Source organism: Molossus molossus, unplaced genomic scaffold (genome assembly GCF_014108415.1).
Source record: "Molossus molossus isolate mMolMol1 unplaced genomic scaffold, mMolMol1.p scaffold_m16_p_1, whole genome shotgun sequence".
NCBI lineage: Eukaryota > Metazoa > Chordata > Mammalia > Chiroptera > Molossidae > Molossus > Molossus molossus.
Genome location: NW_023425344.1, coordinates 24,598,392 through 24,618,779, shown reverse-complemented (window position 1 = coordinate 24,618,779; position 20,388 = coordinate 24,598,392). Strand labels below are relative to the sequence as shown.

General features: G+C 45.5%; 1 pseudogene; it reads left to right on the top strand.

Annotated features, from left to right (window-relative positions):
- Positions 1-11,707: 11,707 nt before the first annotated feature.
- Positions 11,708-13,742, top strand: LOC118630536 (annotated as a pseudogene).
- The last annotated feature ends 6,646 nt before the right edge of the window (positions 13,743-20,388 follow it).

The following is a 20,388-nucleotide window of genomic DNA, read 5'->3' as shown; positions in this document are numbered from 1 at the left end:
AGGGTGTAATTCCACTGAAATAAAGCTTTCTACAATATCTCATCCTCCTGTGCAAGTCTCGGAAAATTCCTTTTCTCGAGATAGTGCAAGAAGCCTACTTCCACGGATAACAACACAAGTACTCTTAGTCTTTAGCTGCTTTGATATTGGAAGAATTATCAGCGATTTGGGAAAATGTGCATGTTTTATAGCTCAAAAAATAAACTAACAATGCAAGGCCCATGCTTTTTTATCTTATCCCTTCTCTTAGATTCGAGTGCAACCCAGGTCAAAATACTTATCTCTCCATACCTAGACAGTCTATCTGTGTACTGAAATTGGTGGAATTGTTCTTACTGAAGCTCTTCGGTCAGATGATGACAGAAAATTGATGCTAGTATTTCTGAAGGCTTGGTTTAGGATAAGTGTGCCTGGATACTTTAAAACTAATTGCTGAAAATACAGAAAAGAGTAGTAGTGAGGGATGGGACTTTAAAATTTTCTTCTTCTTATAGTTTCATCGTAATAAATTAGCATGCTTTGAAAAACAGAGGTGAAACAAACACAAACCTGTTGATTAAAAAACAAACAAACAAACAAAAACCATAGAATCTAGGAACAATAAGAAGAAAAGATAAAGCTGCAGTAGCACACCAAAGTCAAACTGCATCTTACTTACTCGTGGCTAATGCCATGTCTGACGATATTTAGCAGCACTCCTATGGCATGGTAATAGTGAAGGTAAGGCAAAGAGGTAAGGGGAGAATATAATGTCTTTGTATTTCCCCCCTAAATATTAGAGGAGTCTTATATGCATTTACATAAATCCTCTTTAACATTCTAGAGGCAGAATCTCTTAACCCCAGAAATTACCTGAAATCTCGTTTTAGAGGGGAGGTCCCTGTTTGCATAGCTGGATAGTCATGGTGTGAGAATAATATCAGTGTTTTCTCTATTGTCTGTTCTGTCTTATACTGACTACTAAAGGCTCAATGACTATTGATTTACCTTTTGTTCTTCTGGCTCTGCTGCAGGCTGGGATTTCTAGCCACGAAGCCTACAAGTGAGAGTCCACAACAAAGTTCTCCTCCCAGCTCGTGGCATCTAGTTGGGAGAAGATGGACCCTTCCTATTACTCCCGGTCGCGTGGGCAAGGGCTTTGGGATTGCTGAGGGAACTGGCTGTTTTTACTGGCTGACAGAAAATGACGCAAGGACTGTTTTCTGCATTTCGATGAATTCAATGCGATTAGTAAAGACACTTATCTAATTTCTTCAGTGTTATTGAGAACTTACCATGCACTTATACTGAACTAGACAAGTTGGAAGATGCAAACTAGAACTTTGGTTGTACATGCTTACTTCCACGTGTGAGGATGAAGGGGAGCACACGGGGTGAAAGAAAGTTGCTCTGAAGTAGCATTTAGAGCTGGTAGAGCAAAACAACAATTATACTGTGGGAAGATGGTGGTAGCTGCAAGTGTGTATAGTACTCTAAAGCATGGGCCTGTGTAGCAACCAGAAGGACTACCTTAAGAGCATCCTTGGAGGACTCTAGGTGAAGGACAGTGGGATTGTAATGGGAATTACCATATCCTGGAGTTGTCCTCTCTGCCCTCCTGTTCTCTAATGTGTCCCTCGGGAGTCTTCCAAACTGTTATCCTGACACTTATAACACACCATCCTATTGATATATTTTTTTGTTCCCTTAAGTAACAGCCAACTGAATTAAGACAGATACTGTGGTGTTAATGTGTGAAGGTTTGGTATATGTTTAATCCTTAATACATAGAAGGCAGTCAAAATATGTGTGGTGAATGAACAATACTACCATTTTCACTCTGGTATTTTCTAATAAATGTTTAGACTATATGTTTATAAAAACAACATTTTAATAAGAATTATAATAAGAATTTACTATAATAAGAATGTAATATAATAAGAATTTAGTAAGAATTATATCAACATATGGATATATCAACATGTGGATATAAGGATGAATTTTCTTCTAGAAATAATTTTTGAAGCACATTCTTAATCAAACCTAATCCTTAATCAATTTCTTATGCAGTTAAACTTTGTCACTTTGCCGTATTATTTTATTTTTTATGGGAACAATGGCTTTAATTGCACATTCATAAAAAAACCTATTTAATAAATTATTGTCTAATTATGTATCAATTACACCCTTTTCCATTTTTTTTTTTTTTTTGGTTTCCTTTTGGGCTGTAACTAAGTGCCATTTTTCCCAGGCCAGATTTGTTAAGAATATTCTATGATTTTTTTCAATGGTATCAATTGTTAGCGTTGGCAAAAATTAATGACCACTGACATTTTAAGAAAAGTCCATTTTATGTAGGCTCAGACACAGTTATTTATTAAAGTAAAATAAAGTTATTCATCTGGCACTTCTTTTTAAAGTTTGTCTTGATAATATTGATAGAAGAAGTAAACCATCATTTTAGAAAAAGCAAGTACCCGGAGATAACTAGACCCTCTTGCTTCCCAGGAGATAACCGGACCCTTTGCCTCCTGGAGACAACCAGACCTTTCTGCTTCCTGCTTCTGTGAGCTGCTCACGGCTCTCGCATCTACAGAATTCACCCAGCCCCTATAAAGCTAGGTGCGCCCTGCAACTCGGGGCCCAGAATTTGGAGACGGCCTCCTCTGGGTCCATATGTGTGAATAAAGGAAACTCTTCGCTTCCTCTGGTGTTCTGAGTCTTTTTCGTAACATTTTGGTTCCCTGACTGGGAAACGACTCGCACGAGCAGGTGATTGCCACGGGTGAGGTGGCCCCGCGGGCGCTCCGTGGAGCCTGTGACGGAGGGAAGCGCACGCCCCTGCCATTTCGGGTCCCTGCCCACTCCGGGCTCCGCAGCCAGCTGTCAGTGAGGTTCACACCCCACCCGGGCTGCCAGCGGAAATGAACGGGACCAGCTTCAGGGACTGTGCAGCTTCAGGACCAGTGAGAGGCCCGGGGACCAGAAGCCCAAGCACAGGCCCACCCTTGAGGTGGAAGGAGAGACTGATCACTCTCAGGCCTTCTGGCCGCCAGGTAGGGCAGCCCTAATGTGAGAGATGTTTAAACTCGTTTGAATGCCAGTGCGTGAGTGAGTGTGAATGTCTGTGTGACTCCATCGGTGCAAACCTGCAAAGTCTGAGTGGTCCCCAACCTGCGGTACCGTGGTGACCTCATATGGCTCAGGGCAGTATTGGGTTCTGGGGGACACAGTCCCTCCCTGCGAACCTGATCTGAGTCAGGGGTTTGTACTGACCTGCCAAAGCCAAGAGGCACCTAAATCCCCATGAGGGGAGCAGCCAGGCGGGCGAACCAAACCCCCTACCCCTTGTCTGTCTGCTCCATTACAGGAGGGGAAGCCATGGGAGGAGGCCCAGTGACAGTACTCGACTGCATGTTGCAGAATTTTTATCAGTTCTGGGGCCAGGATCCGAGCATGACCCCGAGCCAATTGGAAACCTTCTGTTCAGCTGAATGGCCTAGTTTTGGGGTAGGCTGGCCCCTGAGGGAACCCTCAACCTAGGAATCATATGGGCAGTACATATGATAGTAACAGCGAGGCCAGGACACCCAGACCAGTACATCTACATAGATAGATGGCAGGAACTAGCTCAGGACATGCCCAAGTGGCTCCAACGCTGTGCTGGGCAGAAGCTGAGATCGCAGGGGTAACTGGAACAAAGAAAGAGACCTCACCTTGCCAAATGCGGGCAGTCCCTGCCCACGTCCTTGTGCCTCAATCTAAGGAGGCATGCTGACCCCCCATTCTCAAAGGAGACCCAGAGGAAGAACCACACATCCACTTACCTCCCCATATGTTCCTGAGATGGTCCCCCAGGCCCCTGAAATAGACACCCCACCACCATCTGTCTCGCCAGCACCAGCACCAGAAGTCCCCTGGCCTCCCCTGTCTCGACAAGGCACCGGCAACGGCAGCCACTCCAGATGCCTCTCAGGGTGACCCAGGCCCCACCACAAATTGGACCAGATGGTACTGAGCAGCCAGGATAAACCATCGTTTATTACCAAACGTTCACCACCACTGACCTCTTAAACTGGAAGCATACTCCGTCCTACTCGGAGAAACCCCAAGCTCTGATTGACCTTATGGAGTCCATCATGCAGACGCATCGTCCCACCTGGTATGACTGCCGACAACTACTCCTCACGCTTTTTAACACCGAGGAGCGAAGGCGCATTGTCCAGGAAGCCCACCAATATCTGGAGACCACGGCGCCCATGGGCACTTTAGACCCAGCCCAATGGGCAAGGGCAACAGCACCTGAGGCCCAAGCTGACTGGGACCAGCACTCAGAGGAAGGAAGGGCTGTGCTTCAGAGATACAGGGATGCCCTTCTCCGGGGAATCCAGGTGGGGGCCCAACGGCGTACTCAACATGTCAGAGGTGGCTAATGTGACTCAGTGGCCTGATGGATGCCCTGGGGATTTCTATGAACGTCTGTGTGAGGCCTATCGGATATACACCCCATTCAGTCCTGAAGGGCCAGACAACCAGAGAATGGTCAACATGGTGTTTGTCTCCCAATCAGCCTCGGACATCAGGAAGAAGCTTTAGAATCTTGAGGGCTTTGCCAGAATGAAGATAAGCCAACTAACAGAGATTGCCGACAAGGTGTACAATGCCAGACAGGAGGCGGCCGAGTGGGAGGCTCAAAAAAGAATAGAGGAAAAGGCAGCCCTCCCAGCAGCCGCGCTAGGAAAGCCCCTGCCACCCAGGAGAGGCCAGCGACCAGAAGGGAAAACAAGCCTACACACTGGGGTGTGGAACCAGACCAATGTGCATGCTGCCAAGAAAGGGGCCACTGGAAGAGAGTGTCCCAACTGAAGGAAGAAAGGCAGCCTGATAGACAATCGGGACCTGAGACCCAGGCGCCTACCATGCTCAGTCTGACAGGCCTGGACTCGGACTAGGGGAGACCGGGCTCACTACACCTCGACCCCCATGAGCCCATGGTCCAAATGACAGTAGGGGGCCAAACCCTCCGCTTTTGGTAGATACTGGGGCAGAACATTCAGTGGTACCAACCGCAGTTGCACCTCCCTCAGGGCACGAGATCTCTGTCATTGGTGCCACCGGACAGCCTAGTGGCCCCAGACAGTTTTTCAAGGCCGAACTGTAGAACTCAGGCGTCACCAGGTAAAGCACGAATTCCTGTACATGCTGGAGTGCCCAGTTCCACTCCTGGGACACAACCTGCTTTCTAAGCCAGGAGCCCAGATCCCCTTTGGCCCATCGGGAGAGGTTCACTTACAAGTTGGTGCCCCACACCTCATAGCAGTCTTAGTACCCCAGGGAGAAGAATATTGACTATATAAGGAAGCGGAGGAAGGCCAACGGGAGCCCACAGAGGGCAGGGGGGTTGACCTTCGAAAGAGATACCCAAAGGTCTGGGCAGAAGACAACCCACCAGGATTGTCAGGGAACCATCCACCTATAATTATAGAACTGAAGCCGGGAGCCAGACTGAAACAGATCCACCAGTACCCCATCCCCAGGAAGGCCAGGCTGGGCATCACAGAGGTCATCCAGAGCATCTGAGGGAAGGTGTACTTGTCCCAGGCCAGTCCCCCTGGAGCACCCCCTGCCGCCAGTGAAGAAGCCAGATGGGAGCGGACACAGGCCGGTGCAGGACCTGTGAGCAGTGAACGAGGCAGCAATCTCACTGCCCCCCGTGGTGTGAACCCACACACGCTCCTCAGCCAGCTCCCGCCGGAGGCGGCCAGTTCACCTGTTTGGACTGAAGGACGCCTTTTCCTGCCTCCGACTTGCGAAGGCGAGCCAGCCACTTTTTGCTTTCGAATGGGAAGACCCCACACTGCAGCGAAGACCCAACTGACCTGGACCAGATTGCCACAGGATTTAAGAATTCACCCAATCTCTTCGGAGAGGCCCTGGCCCGAGACTTAAAACCGTTTACTGATACAGAAATGGACCTGGTGCTGCTACAATATGTAGATGGTCTCCTACTAGCCGCCTCCACATTGGACCGGTGCTGGGAGGGTACCTGCAGCTCCTTGAACTGCTAACACAGGCAGGTACCGGGCCTCATGGAGGAAAGCACAGACATGCCAGGTCCAGGTAAGATACCTCGGACTCCTCATTTCCCAAGGGACACGGGTCCTGGGCCAGGAAAGGAAGCAGGTCATAATGGCCCTACCAACTCCAGCCGCACGGAGGGAACTTCGAGAGTTCCTAGGGGAGGCCGGGTTCTGCAGAATCTGGATACCGGGGTATACAGCATTACCAAGGGCTTACCAAACCCCTTTACCACGTGCTAAAAGTCCCAGACACAGCAGCCCTCTTATGGAAGCTGACCAGGAGGAAGCCTCCCAGGCTATAAAAGACCATCTTGGACGTGCGCTGGCCCTGGGCTGCCAGACCCCAGTCGGCCTTTTGACCTCTACACTCACGAAAAGGAGAAAATAGCATTAGGGGTCCTTACACAACCAAGGGGACCATGGCAAAGGACAGTTGCATACCTGTCTAAGCAACTGGACAGTGTAGCAGTAGGCTGGCCGCCCTGCCGGAGGGCCAGAGCTGCAGCTGTCACTCAGCACTGTCCGGAGAATAAACCCGGCTACGTTCCCCCCTGCTGAGCTGGGAGAACCAGACCACGACTGCCCCAGACAGCTGCAGAGGTGCACGCCAGCCGGCCTGACCTGCGGGACCAGCCTCTGGACCAGCCAGACTTAACGCTCTGCACCGATGGGAGCAGGTACATGACCGAGGGGAAATGAATGATGGGGTACGCTGTCGAGGACAATGAAAAATAATTGAAGCAAAGCCCCTGCCGGCCGGCTGGCCCGCCCAAAGGGCAGAACTCTGGGCATTAATTAGGGCGCTAGAAATAGCAGGAGGGAAAAGGGTCAACATTTACACACTCTCAGTATGCCTTCGCCACCATACACACCCATGAGGTAATCTACCGAGAGAGAGGACTCTTAACAGCCGAGGGGAAAGAAATTAAAAACAAGGCAGAAATCCTTCGACTGCTAGAAGCAGTGCGGGCCCCTCGGGCAGCAGCAGTAATGCATTGCAGGGGCCACCAGAAGGAAGACAGAAGTAGCCCAAGGGAACATAAGGACAGATCAGGCAGCAAAGGCAGCAGTTACAGAAAGGGAGACCCCGACAAATACCCCAGCCATAGAAGGTACCCTGTTAGAACTGAACCTCAGTCAGCCAGACTACACCCCGGAGGAACAGAAATGGGCCGTACAAGAAAACTGCCTCCCAACGCCCACCAGCCCGTGGAAACTCCCTAACAAACGGCTCTACATTCCCAAGGCCAGGCCAGCAGTCTCGTCAGGCAGTGCCAGGCCCTCCACACCCAGGGAAAACCTCTCTGGAGGCCTTACTCCGGAGGTATTATTACTAACATGTCTGGACTATGTGCAGCGGCAGCGGCTCAGTGCCTGGCCTGTGCCAGGAACAATGCAGCAGGTCACCCGAAAAGGCTTCCCGCAATACAACACAGGGGACAACAGCCTTTTGAGGACCTGCAGATTGATTTACTGAGATCAGGCCAAGCCGGGGATACAGATACTTACTTGTATTAGCTTGTACTTTCTCTGGATGGGTAGAAGCATTCCCCACCATGACAGAAAAAAACAGGGAGGTAGTCAAGACCCTCCTCAGGGAAATTACCCCTCGCTTTGGGTTGCTTGTGACCACTGGCAGTGACAACGGGCCAGCATTTGTTGCAAAAGTGCTCCAGGAACTAGCAGCACAATTAAAAATGACTTGGAAGCTACACACTGCCTATCGCCCTCAGAGCTCAGGAAAGGTAGAATGCATGAACTGGACTCTAAAAGAAACCCTTGCAAAGTTCCACCAGGAGACCGACCTGCCCTGGCCAGACCTGCTACCCTTAGCATTATTCAGGGTATGAAACACCCCTAATGCCACAGGGTGTACACCCTTTGAGTTAGTTTATGGGAGGCCGCCAGCCACACTACCCCTACCTAGAGGAGAGCTTCGGATTACAGGGGAAGCAGGGCAGACTAAGTGCCTCCAGAAGCTAGGGGAGACACATAGCCAGATACATCAGGTCGGATTAGGCCAAGGACCCTTACCACGCGGGGGGCCAGCCCACTCACATAAACCAGGGGACTGTGTATGGATTAAAGACTGGAAAAAGGAACCCCTCCAACCCACATGGACTGGGCACCACCTTGACATACTAACAACCCCACCGCACTTAAGGTTGCAGGAATCACCCCCCGGATCCATCACAGCTGAGCCAAGAGGGCAACGGATTCCAGGAGGACGGACGGGGACCCAGAGGACCAGCTGCCACGGTTGCCGATCCTAAAGCTGAAAAGGAAACCAGGCATTGACGGAGGCTCAGAGGAATGGACAATTACCCAGGATGGTACCTGACTGCAGTGGGAAGTTTTGCTGTAATCTTAGGAATTGGACTGATGACTGTAGCCCCAGCAGAATGGAACTCCTGGGAGCCACTGGTTCTCAGGGGAACATATCCTGGGCTTGTCTGTGCTTTTGGATTCTTAGTATGCTTTGCTTAGCAGACCCTACCCCAGTCTGAGCCTCTGTATATTTTATCCTCTAGTATCTAGGAATACATTGGTTGTTATGGGCCCTTGGGCTAGGGCCTGACCGGGACCAGGAGGTGCCCCAGTATAACTTCAGGTATAGCAAGCCTGCAGAAAGGGTACGACTTGCAGGAGGAGTAATAAACTGGAGCTTCCCTGCAACGTGCTTCTCATATGCCACTGCTATGCCCGCGGAATGCCTACAACGCTATCAGACTGGGTCCCCCGTGTGCCTGGGACAATAAATTATACATGACGGGAAAGTTGGGAGGGACCATTGAATACCAAAGTCAAAGATGTCAATCATACGAGCCCCCAGGTAGACAGGTTTGTTGGAGTACCTACCGCCAATTAAGTGATTTAACTAACCCAGGAAGAATTTGAGATGGTCTGAAAAGAAGCTGTTAAAGAAATAGCTGGACGACTGAGGAAACAGGAGGAAAGATATATAAGGGTGCCAACCTTACTACTTTCCGGGAGGTGTTGCAGAAAATCAGCCCCACAGTACAGGTTCAGGAACTAGTATGAACCATGTGCTCGGCATATCAGAATATTAGCAACTCCACTCGGGAATGTTGGGTTTGCCTGCTGTTCCAGGAGAAAGGATCCTAGGAATACCTGTTCCACGTACCTGAAGTTATACTGGGGCACCTCCTGGTCCCGGTCAGGCCCTAGCCCAAGGGCCCATAACAACCAATGTATTCCTAGATACTAGAGGATTAAATGTAACCTGCCTAGAGCCGGAGAAGGTCTCTCCAGAAGGGAACCCAGTAGGTTCTCTTAACCCAGAGCTCTGTACCAGAAACCTCAGTATCCCCAATGACGGCAGTTTATGTACTGAGCCAGGATTATTCCTCCTGTGTGGACAGGAGGTCTATAGGTGCCTCCCCGCCAACTGGACTGGGAGATGTCTAGAAGTCTTCCTTACCCCCAGCCTCAGCATCCGAACCCCCCAGGAAATATCGAAACTAATTCTACTCCAACTGAGCCGAAAGGGGCCTACCCGAATCAAAAGGGGGGTAGGCATAGCAGTTGCAGCCGGAATTGGCATTGCAGCGGGGATAGGGACAGGGGTAGACGGCATAGGGTTCTCTGCCTCTACTTACTTTAAGTTGTCTGCCCAACTTAATGCAGACATGACTACAGTAGCAGACTCCGTGACCACCATCCAACAACAGATTAATTCACCAGCAGAAGTAACCTTACAGGACCGTCGGGCTCTAGACTTGCTAACAGCAGAGAAAGGAGGAACTTGCATGTTCTTGGGGTAAGAATGGTGCTACTTTGTAAACCAGTCTGGAATTGTGACACAAAAGGTTAATGAACTCAGAGAAAACATAAAACACAGCCAAAGAGTTAGAAAATTGGAATTGGGGAATAGTCTCACAGGCCTGGCTCCGATGGCTACTTCCACTAATTGGACCGAGAGCCATCATTCTCCTAGGGGTAAGCCTCAAACCATGCATAATACAAACCATAGTCCAGACTTTACAGTCCACTGTAACCAGGCGGGCCACAGCCAAAATATTGGCCCTCCAACAGTGTCAGTACAGATATCAATTCCTACGAAGATCTGATCTGTATCATGATGCAATCGGCAGCAATAGCAGCTAACAGCATCAAAAAGGGAGAATGTTAAAAGAAGTAAACTGTCATTTTAGAAAAAGCAAGTACCCAGGAGATAACTAGACCCTCTTGCTTCCCAGTAGATAACTAGATTCTTTTGCTTCCTAGAGATAACCATACCTTTTCACTTCCTGCTTCTGTAAGCTGCTTACAGCTCTTTTGCATCTACAGAATGTCCGCCCAGCCGGCTATAAAGCTAGGCACGCCCTACAACTCGGGCCCAGAATTTGGAGACGGCCTCCTCTGGGTCCGCATGCGTGAATAAAGGAACCTCTTCGCTTCCTCCGGTGTTCTGTCTGAGTCTTTTCCGTAACAATATCACTTTTACATAACTGATAATATTGCTCATTTCAACAGCATGGTACCACCTTGCAGCCAGTCACATAAACAAGAGAAATAAGCATCCTTCTTTCTACTTTCTTCAAACTCGAACTCCCTTATCTAATCCATCACTGAATCTCCTGAACTTTACCTTTGAAGTATATTATACGTAATTCTACCCTTTACAGTTAGCTATATCTTAGCCACATAAGCTCTCATCATGTTTAGGCTAAATTTTTGCAATAGTCACGTTTTGATCTCTCATGCATTCCCCTCTGCACGGAACTCAGTCGGGTTTGTTTTTTGTTTGTTTTTTTTTTCCCCTAAAAGAGTTCAAATTGACTCTGCTACAACTTAACACACTTCAAAGATTCAGAAATGTCAGTTGATATCAATCATATCTGCACTGCTATACATTGTAGAATATGAAGAAAAAAAGCCTAAATAAAATGCATTACTTGGATTTCATGTAAGAATACTGTTAACGATAATTCTCACTATTTTTCTTAAGGTATTTTTCTGATGATTTAAGAGATTATTTTGTTTCTGGCTTTCATATTAATAATAGGTCTGCAAATATGTTTGTGAGGGGAACCAAGGTTTTGCCACCCCAAAATATGCTGTTTGGTATATTGATTTTGAGCTGGTTGTTAAGAATCAAAAGACTCGGAAAGAATTCTTGTCCCTTCTCCCCTTATCTGCCTAAAGGAATTTAGATTTAAAAATCTGTGCAGAGGAAGGGAGCATTATCTTGCCATCATAACATAAACGAATGTGGCAGACAAAAAGAAGTGAACAAAGCTTGTTTGTTGGGCTTCTCCGTGTTCTATTGTTTCTGGGTAGCTAAACAAGAATTTGTTTGCCCTTCCTCACTTAGCTGTAAATTGCCTGATTTCCCTTTGAAATCCTAGACCCCTGCCTCTGGCCTCCTTCTCCTTAGTCCAGAATGGCCTATAAGTTGAGGCTTCCTTGGTCTCAGATCCTTATGACACCCCTGTATGGACATCCATAATACATTTTGGACATTTCCCTGTTAATCTGTCTCATGTTAATTTGATAATTAGCCCCATTAGAAGAATTTAGAAAGTGGGAGGGTGTTCTCTCTTACATCATCTGCCTTAGAGTCATGCTGTAAGAAAACACAACCCCTCCTCCACCCCCCCACCCCCTCCCCCTGCTCCACAACCATGCACAAGCTCATCTCCATCCACGTAGGTCAGGCTGGTGTCCAGATCTGCAAGTGCTGCTGGGAGCACTCCTGCCCGAAACGTGGCAGCCAGCCCCACGCAGACGTCAAGTGACAAGACCACTGTTGGCGAAGGGGAGTAAAACGATTCCTTCAACACCTTCTTCAGTGAGACAGGCCCTGGCCAGCATGGGCCCAGGGCAGTGTTTGTTATTAATGAACGGGAAAGGAGTAAAGGGAAGACTAGAAAACATAGGCATGCCATTTATACAGTTTTGCCAGAAAGCTGCAGTTTAACATTTCTCCAGGTCTGTTCCTACAGATTGATGGGGGAAAGGAGTGGACAAAGGCAGTTTAGACACACGCCCGGTATGGTCTTGGTGTTGTGGGAAGATGCTTACCTGTCAGTCACACCTGGGAGGGGATAATTGGCCAGAATGGGCACAGCCACTGCAAGGGCAGGAAATCTGAGACACTCAAGTTCCTAAGAGGGAGTTCTTCCTCTTGCTCTCTTGCTGTTCGCACCTGACTCCTGACTTGTGGGGCTCTCATGCTTCTGCAGTCGCCCACATGGCACACAGCCATATGGACCCCCCCACCACACACACACACAATGGACTAATGAACTGTGATCAGCCTGTTGCTATGTCAAACCTAATTCCACCATGGAACAGAAACTGTGGACACTGGCTTTGCTTCAGGCTCTGCTGAATTCCCAGCTGCGTATCTTCCAGGACTGGATTAAGGAAAATGGGACTTTGCAAACCGAGGGTTGTAACTTTATGCAAATAGACCTTTTTATTTCATTGTCTCATGGGAACCCCTGGAAATACTTATTCCAGTGTTGCCTCAAGAACCCCACTTCCACTAGCAATGGAGAAAAGCAACCCATACAATTCTCTGATAATATTTGTAGACTTGGAAACCACACTCATTCATGAAATTTGCACTGGTACCTACTGTCAGCTCTTCTACCCTGAGCAACTCTTCACAGGCAAAGAGAGACTACCAATAACTATGCCCACGGGCACAACACTATTGGCAAGGATCTTTGACCTAGTCTTGGACCCAATTCAGAAACTGGGCAACCGGTACACATGTCTTCAGGGCTTCTTGTTTTTCAAAAGCTTTGTTAGGGGAACTGGTTCTGAATTCACCTCCCTGCTGATGGAACATCTCCCTGTTGATTATGGCAAGAAGTCCAAACTAGAGTTTTCCATGTACCCAGCCCCCCAGGTTTTCACAGCTGTGGTTGAGCCCTACAACTCCATTCTCACCACCTTGGAGCACTCTGATTATACCTTCATGGTTGACAATGAAGCAATCTATGACATCTGCTATAGAAACCTCAAATCTGAGCTCCCAATTCATGTTAACCTGAAGAGGTTATAAGTCAAACTGTGTCCTCCATCACTGCTTCCCTCGGATTTCATGCAGCCCTGAATGTTGATCTGGCTGAATTCCACATCAGCCTAGTGCCCCATCCTCAGATCCACTTCCTCTGGCCACATATGCCCCTGTCCTCTCTGAGGAGAAAGCCTACCAGAACAACTTTCGGTACCAGAGATCAGCAACAAATGCTTTGAGTCAGCCAATCAAATGGTGAAATGTGACCTTTGCCACAGTAAATACATGGCTTGCTGCCTGTTATACCGTGAGGATGTGGTTTCCAAAGATGTCAGTGCGGCCATTGCCACCACCAAGACCAAGCGCACCAGCCCGTTTGTGGGCTGCTGCCCTACTGGCTTCAAAGTTGGCATCAATTACCAGCTTCCCACCGTGGTACCTGGTGACCTGGCCAAAGTTCTGGAGCCGGTGCATCCTGCGTGGCACCACAGCTATTGCCGAGCTGGGCTCGCCTGGACCTCAGGCTTGACTTGATGTGTAGTTGGTGTGCCTTTGATCACTGGGTGAGGGATGGAGGAAGGAGAGTTTTCTGGGGCCCTCGAGGACATGGCTGCCCTGGAGAAGGATTATGAGGAGGGTGGTATGGTTCTGTTGAAGGGGAGAGTGAGGAAGAAAGAGACACATACTAAAGTTAAAATGTGACTAAGTGCTGCTTTTACAAGGAAGCTTGTTCTGTTTTAAACATTGAAAAGTTGTGGTCTGGTCAGTGTGTGTATATGTAGCAGCGTGTACTCTCATATACAATTGCTGACCTAATTAATTAATTAATTAGTATGTTTTTATTGGTTTTTTTTTTTATAAAGAGAGGAGGGGAGAGAGAGATAGAAACACCGGTGTGAGAGAGAAACATTGATTGGCTGCCTCCTGCATGCCCCCTCCTCGGGATGGAGCCCACAAACTGGGTGTGTGACCTGATGGGAATTGAACTGGGGCTGCTCAGTCCTTGGGACATGGCTTCATTCACACACCTGCTAGCGCTGGCCTGCTTCAAAACACAAACTTCGTTCAGACACAACCTGCTCTTCTCTCTGACGGGTTTGACTAAAGTATTCCCAGTCTTCAATGGAAAAACAAAAGGGGAGAAGAAAGTTACTTTTTGACATCCCATATTTACATATTAGTCTTCCTAACTAAACTTTTAATTCAGACATGGCAATTATTATTGTCAACGCAAGAGTGAAACCTTAATGGCCCTTAATATATACCTGTTGTCAGGCATTTCTTCTGTTGGCTGTACTAACTTCAAAAAGTGATCAATTGTTATGGATTTTTCCTCTGTGACTCTATATAATTACTGTTATTGCCTTCGTATTCCCTTAATATTCTTTTAACCTGTTTAGAAACAGTGCTTATATCACTTCTAATTATTATTGTTGGTAATTAGCTTATCAACTGTTTTTTTCGTGATCAGTCTGGCTAGAGGCTTATCAAGTGTATTGCTAATAGTTTTGTTTTCTATATCACTGCTGTTTAATTAAAATTTGTGTTGATTTAACCATAGATTCACATGCAGTTCTTTTTTTTTTTTATCCTCACCCGAGGACATTTTTCCATTTTTTGTTCAGACAGAGTGGGCGGGAGAGAGAGGAAGAGGGAGAGAGAGAAACATCGATGTGAAGGGACACATCGAGTGGCTGCCACCCGCACGACCGACCAGGGCCGGGGACAAACTGCAACCGAGATACGTGCCCTTAGCGGGAACCGAACCCGGGTCTCTCTGTACCGCAGGCCGACGCTCCAACCGCTGAGCCAAACCGGCTAGGGCAACACATGCAGTTCTAATACAGAAGTCCTGTGCACAGTGATAACTGCAGACTTACCATCTACTTGTGCAGGACCAAGAGCATGTGTTCACCAGGTACTCATTCTGGTAGGATCACCCACTACTGCTGTTCTCCAGCAACCCTCAAGTCTCTAGCAAAGCAGGGGCGGGGGATGGAGGGGTGTATCAGGCTCATGAAGGCCAAAGACTTCCAGAACCAGGCTGTTTGTTTTAGGATTTTCCCTTCCTCTGGGTGAGAAGAACACTTACCACGTTGGGTACTTGTTATCATGGGCAACTCTTCTGGGGCCCCACAGCTATAGCACTGTTGGTGGGTAGGAGAAGAATGAGTCTACTTGGGTGGCCTTCTGTTTGTAGTTTGGGAGTTGGGAAACATTGGATCAGGACCCTCTGTTATTAAGTAAGAGACTTAAACTTCCCTAGCCTTGTGTGTTCTTTTGGTCATGGGGCCCCAAACCAGTTTGCCTGCTTTTTACCTTTCAGAGTTCTGTTTTGGTCATCTTTTTCATTATTTCCAGGGTTTATAATTTTACCTAATGGAGGGGAGCAGGGAGAGATATGTTTATGCTATCTATATGGACTAGAAGTTTTTTTCATTGTTTTTTGCTCTGACCTTTATTATTTCATGTTTTTTCAGCTTACCTTAGGAATAATTCGACTGTCCTGTGTAGTTTCTTAAAGTGGAAGCTGAGGTCATGAATTTGAGACCTTTTACACAGAATGCTAAGTTAAATGTAAATTCAGCCCTGGCCGGTTTGGCTCAGTGGTTAGAGCATCGGCCTGCGGTCCGGAGAGACCCGGGTTCAGTTCCCGCTAAGGGCATGTACCTTGGTTGCAGTTTGTCCCCGGCCCTGGTTGGTTGCGCCGGTGGCGACCACTCGATGTGTCCCTTTCACATCGACGTTTCTCTCTTTCTCTGTTCCTCTCTCTCCCTCCCACTCTACCTGAACAAAAAATGGAAAAATGTCCTTGGGTGAGGATGATAAAAAAAAAAATAAAATAAATGTAAATTCAATTAAAGTTATGAAATCTAAAATTCAATATCCACTTTCCAGAAGTAAAATATTAATACTTAGGAAATATTAGCCTTTTTAAAAAAATCCTCACCCAAGGATATTTTCCCATTTATTTTCAGACAGAGTGGGAGGGAGGGAGAGAGAAGGAGAAAGAGAGAGAGAGAGAGAGAGAGAGAGAAAGAAACATCAATGTGAGAGAGACACATAAATTGGTTGCCTACCCCATGACATGGTCCAGGGCCAAGGATCAAACTGCAACCAAGGTACATGCCCTGGACAGAAATCAAACCCGTGAGTCTTTGGTCCATGGGCTGATGCTCTAACCTCTGGGTGAAACTGGCCATGGCTTGGCAGCTGTTTTTTGAATTCACACTCATATTTAAGAAAAAGAACTTAAAATATTACATTGCCATTTTAGAAGCCAGAATGAGGATCCTTTTAAAATATGGGTTTGATCCCATCATCTAAAATCACTTTCCTGTCACCAGTTCTTCTCTGTCATACTAATGTTCCTGATATTCCTCAAACATACCAAAAACAGCCATCTGCCCAAGACCTTTGCATTTAAGATTTCTATGGTTGAGATTCTCTTCCCCAGAGAGCTGTGTGACTCATTCACCTTCACCTCCTTCAGGCTCCCGTTCCAATGTCTTTTTATCAATGTGGCGTTCCTTGATGACTCTATTTACAACAACAATGACCCAAACGAGTAATATGTATTCCTTTTATGAGCTCTATTTTTATTCTCCAGAGAACTTATCAAAATTAAAGATATTTTCTATGTTACTTGTTTGATGACTGCTCATTTAAGGCAGATTTTGTTTCCCTCTTTTTTTGTACTCTCTTCCACATTAGGTAAAGTGATATATATTCAATAAATGGACTTTGACCAGAGGAAGGTAGAAAAGAAGGCAGGAAAGAATAAATTAAGGAAAGGGAAATGATGAGAAGGAAAAAATAAGAGAATAAAAATGGAAAGAAGGAATAAAGGATCAAAGGAAGGAAGAAATGAAGGTTGGACAGAGATCATAAATGGATATAAAAAATCATGAAAATTATTTTCTATAGCATAAAGATTTTTTCCAGCTATAAAATTCGATATTACTAAAATATGTGGGTATTTAATGTGTCCAGGTTCTGAGTCAGTTACCTGGTGGTTAGTGTCTCACTTAACCCTCAGCACAGATTATGGAATACTCACATAGTATCTCACTTAGTCCTCCATGGGGCTGTGAGACACTCCTTTCTATCCATATCTTGCTGACGAACCTTAAAGAAGTTAAGTAAGCCTCCTAAGATTCTGAGTGACAAAAATTACTGTCGTAAGTAGTGTAACATTAGCTTCAAGAACTGTGAGTCCAAATCTTACACTCTTAAGCTTAATTTACCCACACTTCTTTGTCTCCTAGATTTTTAAATCTCTAGAATGTCTGAATGAATGCTTTTGTTTAATACTTAAGCTTCCCAAAAATAAACAAGCCTCAGGCCCACACAATCTGTGACTCCTGAAGAATCCCGCGGTGCGAGGAGAGGTGCTTGGATAACATTTCCAACATTATATGTGGTTTCTGAAGTACCGTCCAGGAGTTTGGAAGTCAGTCACAGTACCAAGTGCACAAGTGCTTTTACAAAACCTATCTTAACCCAACTATTTTATCCATATTATTATGATTGTTTTTTTAAAAAGTGTTTTTTTCTTCATCTTGGTTCTTTTTTTTTTTTTTTTTTTTTTAGCGAAAGAGAGAGAAACATCAATGTGAAAGAGATACATGGAGTGGTTGCCACCCACGCAACCCCAACTGGGGCCGGGGACAAACCGCAACCGAGGTACGTGCCCTTAGTGGGAACCGAACCCGGGACTCTCTGGTCTGCAGGCCAACGCTCCAACCACTAAGCCAAACTGGCCAGGGTCTCATCTTGGTTCTTTATAGCTGAGAATGTAGATCCTATATTCTGTCGCTGCCTTCCAGTTGTTCAGAGTGTATAAGGAGCCACATCTTGAAGGTATTTGAGATGGTGGTTTGTAATATTGTAGCTGTGCAGAGGCACAATTTAGTCTATACTTTCATAACTGAACTTTATCCTTGGATCTAAATTTTAGCAATGGTTGATATGCTGTTCGTAAATATACATAAAACTTTCACATGCTTCTATTCTATTCTTCCAATTTGAGGAGTATATGGTGGGCACTATTTTTGATGCTGTATCTATTTGATTGGGTTCCCTGGATATAGACTGTAAATGCAGACTTTCACCCAGATGTTTTTCTGAGGAGGGACACAAGAGATATCTGTGTAAGAAGCTGAAGAAGGAAACAGTGGGCAGAGGCCAACCATTAATATCCAACTGAGGCCTCAGCTAACCGTAACAGGAAGATCTGGAGCTATGATGTTCCTTTAAAATCCATGGGGCTGACTCTGTACACTCCCCATCCGGATGTTGACCACATGTTGACTCTGGGAGGGTAATAATCCTGGGGTAGGCTCCATGAGCAGCTGATATTCCCTTTGTCTGGGGGATAGATGCGTTAACCCTGCTGAGGATATTTGAACAGAGCAACACAATCCCTTCCATTGTGTGTTCTTTTCCAGGTTTACTGAAATGTAATTGACACATAAAATTGTGAGTTTAAAATTTATACTTAATTTTCCACCTTTTTGTGTCATTGATCCTGACATGAGTCTCTCATAGGCAGCATATATTTGGGGCTTGCTTTTTATTTATTCAGTCACATGTGTGGTTTAGTTATTAAGTACCATGATCATTGTTGTTTACAAAAGATCACTCTAGCTTCATGATTTGTAGAGGATCAAAACCAGAAGCATGAAGTGTATAGGCTAGGTGAGATACGTTTGCGGCTTGCTTGACAATGGTGGTAGAAGTAATAGGTTTTATTGCATGAATTCCAGGTATGTTTGGAGTTAGAGGCAGAATTAATTGCTAAAAGACTGATAGACAGGTAGGAGAAATAATTATCCAAGACTAAACATACATTTATGGCTTGTGAAATTGTAGGCTCATGGTAGAATTATCTAAGGAGGAGAGCATTCTCAGACAGGGAGAGGTACAGATTTTGTGTAATAATAAGCCTTTGGGGCCATATTAAGTTTGAGATGCATGCTAAACATCTAAGATATCAAGTGGGCATTTGATTATGTATATCTAGAATATTGTAGAAAATTCAACCAGTGTTGAAGATTCAGAATAGAATGAAAAATTACAGTTGTTTTTTGTAAATCCAAGAGCATTCTTGTGTGCTTGCTAGAGAGCATGGGATTACAGTAATGAGAGGAATCCCACGTGCATCCAAAGTTGTACGGCAGGAGAGAGGGAGATGCTAGCAAAAAGGAAAGGAAAGCAGCTGTCAATGAAGTAGAAAAACAAAAACAAAACATCAAGTACAAGATAAAAGAAGGCCAAAAAAATGAAAAAGTTTGTTATCACTTTTCTTAACTATGTCTATGTTTTTAAAATGTGTAAAGATCAATGATCATTGGGTTTAGAAAACTAGAAATAAGGGACACCATTAAAAAGAAAATCCAAGCCTGGCCAGTGTGGCTCAGTGGACTGAGCATTGTCCCATGTCCCAGTTTGATTCCTGGTCAGGGCACATGCCTGGGTTTCTGGCTCTATCCCCAGTAGGGGGCGTGCAGGAGGCAGCCAATCAATATTTCTCTCTCACATTGATGTTTCTCTCTCTCTCCCTTCCTCTCTTTATATAATCAATAAAAACATTTTAAAAAGAGAAACCAAAATGGACTTGTAGGTAGAAATAGTAAATATTGTCACTGATACGAGTGTAGAAATTATTTAGAAATAACAATGAGACACAGAAAAGAATCAATTTAAACCCAAAGCCCTGAGGTATAAGAGTAAAAGGCAAAAGGAAATCCAGCTTTCACATGAAATGGCTTCAAGGAAATCAGTCATTAGGAGAAAGCCAGCGGTGAAATTACAGTGAGAGGAAAGCTATCAGAAACAAGTAAAAAATTGAAGATACGGACAAATTTATTGATAATAAAGAGATGGTGGAAGAGAAAAGTGTGGGAATTTATATCAGATAATTGGCTATACAGGATAATGTGCTAATGCGCATCTGGGTTGTATCTATTGTTGTTACTAAGGTAAACAGGTGTATGAATCATTATAGTGTTCCATAGAAATATATGCAATGTATAAGGAATATATTCTAGGGAATTAACAAACAGATTCATGTTATAGATATTGATTACATAATTATATTAAAAGTATACTAAATTATTTTATAAGGCTTCCCACAAGCTTCTTCTGGCTGAGTTTTACTCTTGTCTTATATTTCCTATATTGCCATGTACTTATCACCATTCTTCCATTATTCTGCATTTCCAATTTTCTGTTCATGTGTCTTTCTATCCCATTACATCTTTAAGAAAAAGAGATTATGTATTAGGTATCTTTGAATTCTGAGTACATGGAATGGTGCTTATTAAATGCCTA